This window comes from Panicum virgatum, chromosome 9N (genome assembly GCF_016808335.1).
Source record: "Panicum virgatum strain AP13 chromosome 9N, P.virgatum_v5, whole genome shotgun sequence".
In the NCBI taxonomy this organism is placed as follows: domain Eukaryota; kingdom Viridiplantae; phylum Streptophyta; class Magnoliopsida; order Poales; family Poaceae; genus Panicum; species Panicum virgatum.
In genome coordinates this window covers 29,617,057-29,621,204 of record NC_053153.1, presented here as the reverse complement: position 1 = coordinate 29,621,204, position 4,148 = coordinate 29,617,057, and positions in this window count along the sequence as shown.

Below are 4,148 nucleotides of genomic sequence, written 5' to 3'. Positions count from 1 at the left end.
TGCTTGCAGTAAGTTTGATGTCGGCCTTGCGCCATAGAATGACCCCGTGCGGTGCATCTCCCAATGTCTTCTCTCCATCCCCTCCAACGAAGTCGAGCTCAAGATCCTCATTGTTTCCAACTATCTGCTCGACTGTGACGGAGGTGTAGCCAGGGGCTATCGGCCTTCCATGAATTGTAGTAGAAGGATTCAGGGGCAGGGCTGACCCATATGCGACATGAATGGATATATTTCTTGCTCGCACATGAAGCTCGCACGGTGTCGGCATGGTGACATCGTCCACTGGATACCTCTGGTCATCTACCGCCGTTGGCTCAATCTAGGGTTGCTGTTCCGCTTGTACGTCGGGCGCCGCTGTGGATGCACAGCTGTTGCGTCGCTGAGAGACCGGGCTTATCACAACATCCGGGTGCGACCCAGCAGTTCCCCTTTGGCTCAGAGCTAGCTGCACTGCCTTATTGACCCTGGCGTCCATCTGAGATTCCAAGGACGCAACCTTCCTTGTCATCTCTTCTTGCATGGCACGAAGTTTCTCTTCCTGCTCGGCTTTGCTCTTTCGGTGAGTCTTGTAAGAGGAATCTCCGGCCCAAGCAACTTTCCATGGGACCACGCCAATGACGCGGGCTCGTCCAGGGTGTTCCGGATTCTTTAATACCCTTGTCAGCTCATCATTCTCCCTTTGAGGCTGGAATGTTCCTTGTTGGGTCTCATCTATTGCAGCGACTAGATCGCAGGACACTTCTTGCATATGCTCGGGCATGACCAAATTTCCATCCAACTGGTTTAGTGTCACGCCATTAGCAAATAACCACCACTTGGATCTATCCGGCCAATCCCAAATCGTCGGCCTGATGCCTCTATCCAGAAGGTCCTGCTCCATCTTCTGCCATTTTTTTATTGACTTCTTGTACCCGGCAGCCCCAAGGTGGTGGCTGTACTTCTTATTTGCTGCATTCACCTTGGCCTGTTCAGATTTTTCTTGGGCTTCCTCTGATAGTTTGTATTGTTTGAACTCCTCCCAGTATGGTTTAACCTGAGGAAGATCGTCCCAATTCGGCTCCTTATCCTTCTTGATGTAATTAATGTACAACTTCTTCTTGAAAGTTGCAAAGGCAAGGGCCATCTTTTTCAAGGCACATTTCTTCACAAGTTCTTGGTCAACTCCTTCAGGAAGAGTGAACATATCCTTGAGTTCTGCCCATAGCATTTCCTTTTGATGTGCAGGCACGGCGTGTTGCTGTTCTTCGGGTTTGCTCATTTTCCATAGTCTTGTGGTGATCAGAATTCTTGCCCGAACAATAACCCCACATTGGTTGACAAATTTTGTGCTAGCAGCCTCTGGAGCACTTGGACAGCCCTCTGCGTCCACTTCTGTGACGACCTATCTTCCCTCCATTTTCTTGGTTGGCCGGTGTCTCCCTTTTGACTGGCTCAACGAAGTCGATGCGGAGGTCGACTAAATTACAGAAAAGATATGTTAATCGCAAAACAAATCTACTGAAGTCACCATGCATATAGTTTTAAGATTCGTACTGGAACATGCTGCTAGGTGGTGTTGGCCCTCGTATCTTCGTTTATTGCGTCCAACATGTATTGCTTGGCGACCTCGTCATCACCGAAGGAGTCCATCCTTAACGGAAACCGTAAAAATGTGTTAGAGTATGTGTCCATCCTTAAATGAAGCAGGAGAATTCTATTCTTTGAACGAATATGCGTGTTTGAAAGAGAGAGAGAGTGTGTGTGTGTGTGTGTGAGAGAGAGAGTATGTATGTTAGAGGGGGGAGAGAGAGAGAGAGTGTGTGTGTGTTTGTGTGTGAGTGGGACAGAGAAAGAGAGAGAGAGTTAGTGTGTGTGTGAGTCAGTGTGTGTGTGTGTGTGTTTGTGTGTTAGTGGGACAGAGAAAGAGAGAGAGTTAGTGTGTGTGTGTGTGAGTCAGTGTGAGTGTGTGTGAGTGAGTGTGTGTGTGTGTGTGTGTGTGTGTGTGTGTGCGTGCGTGCGTGCGTGTGTGTGAGCGAGAGACCGAGCATCGGTGAGGAGACAGCGAGAGAGCGTCAGTGGGGAGACAGCGAGAGAGCGTCGGGGACAAGGAGACAACGAGAGTTAGTGAGAGACCGATAGCTGTTAAGAAGTCGTTAAGAAGGAGAGAGCGTCGTGTTTGATTTCATAATTAAGAATGAAGAATTCATAATACATAAATACATGCATGAGTTACAGAAATACACGAGTTACATGATAAATACATGAGTTACATGATAAATACATGAGTTACAGAAATACACGAGTTACATGATAAATACATGAGTTACATGCACGATGCATGATGCAAGGATCGCGTGAGCGCAAGAATCGCTAAAATCGGAGTCAAAATGTGAAAGATATGGCTAAAACAAAATTCTAGGGACTTATTTGCAAGAAAAATCTATAAAGGGCCTCTCTAGAATTTCTTTTGAACTAGGAAGGACTACGGGTTAATTTTGAAGAAACTCAGGGTCTCTTTAGCAAAAGCGCCGAGGCGGCTCTATTTCGGCTCAGATATAACAAATGCACAATGCAAGGATTGCGTGAGCGCAAGGCTAAAATCGGAGTCAAAATGTGAAAGATATGGCTAAAACAAGATTATAGGGACTTATTTGCAAGAAAAATCTATAAAGGGCCTATCTGGAATTTCTTTTGAACTAGGAAGGACTACGGGTTAATTTTGAAGAAACTCAAGGTCTCTTTAGCAAAAGAGCCGGGGCGGCTCTGGTTTGGCTCGAATCTAACAGATGCACGATGCAAGGATCGCGTGAGCGCAAGAATCGCTAAAATCGGAGTCAAAATGTGAAAGATATGGCTAAAACAAGATTCTAGGGACTTATTTGCAAGAAAAATCTATAAAGGGCCTCTTTGGAATTTCTTTTGAACTAGGAAGGATTGCGGGTTAATTTTGAAGAAACTCAGGGTCTCTTTAGCAAAAGGGCCGGGGCGGCTCTGGTTCGGCTCGGATCTAACAGATGCATGATGCAAGGATCGCGTGAGCGCAAGAATCGCTAAAATCGGAGTCAAAATGTGAATGATATGGCTAAACAAGATTCTAGGGACTTATTTGCAAGAAAAATCTATAAAGGGCCTCTCTGGAATTTCTTTTGAACTAGGAAGAACTGCGGGTTAATTTTGAAGAAACTCAGGGTCTCTTTAGCAAAAGCGCTGGGGCGGCTCTGGTTCGGCTCGAATCTAACAGATCTGATCCGTTGGATCTCGATCTAATGGCTGAAACAGGGTGGGGGCGGCTTGAGACGCGGCTGCTGGCTCAGCTGCGGCTCGGCTCTGCTCGGGCGATGGCGCGGCTTGGCGCTAGGCGGAGCCGGCGGCTCGGGCGGGCGGAGCTTTGCTCCGGTGGCGAGCAGATGCGGCGGCGGACCGCCGGAGTACACCGAAAACAGTGCTCCGGGGCTCGTTTCGTGGCGGGGTTAGGCCGGGGAGGGAGAGGGGGCGACGAGGAATGTGGCTAGGGGGTCCAGGAGGTGCGGCGGTGGCCGGAGGTGGCCGCTCGGCAGCAAGGGGGGGAGCCGCGGCTTCGGTGAGGAATCGCCGGCGAGATAGAGCGACAAAGAGAGAGAGGGGAAATGTGGTATGGGCCGGGCTTCCTCACCACCTCACCTAGCTCCGGTGATGAACGGGCGGCGAAGAGGCACGGTGGGGTGGCGGATCGACGGCGGCGGCGCACGGGAGCGGTGCTCGGTGGCGGCGGCGCAGAGCTGCACAGCGAGGAGCATCGACGGTGGCGGCGCACGGGAGCGGTGCTCGGTGGCGCAGAGCTGCAGAGCGAGGAGCGTCGACGTGGGGCGGCGGCGCAGCGGCGGCGGAGGTCGAGGCGGCGGAGGGCGGCAGCGAGTGGAGGAAGATGGAAAGGGCCGGTGCTTATATGGTGGAAGCCTTTGGCACCGGGTGATAAAGTCACCCGGTACCTAAGGCAGCCTTAGGTACCGGTTGGGTATCTAACCGGTGCCTAAGGAAAGCCTTAGGTACTGGGTGACCTCCCACCCGGTGCCTTAGGAGCCCAATGGGCGGGAACTGAATTCCCCTTTGGCACCGGGTGGGGAACGAAAACCGGTGCCTTAGGGTCTTTGTAATTTACTTTTGTAGATTTCTGGCGGCATAACATCTGA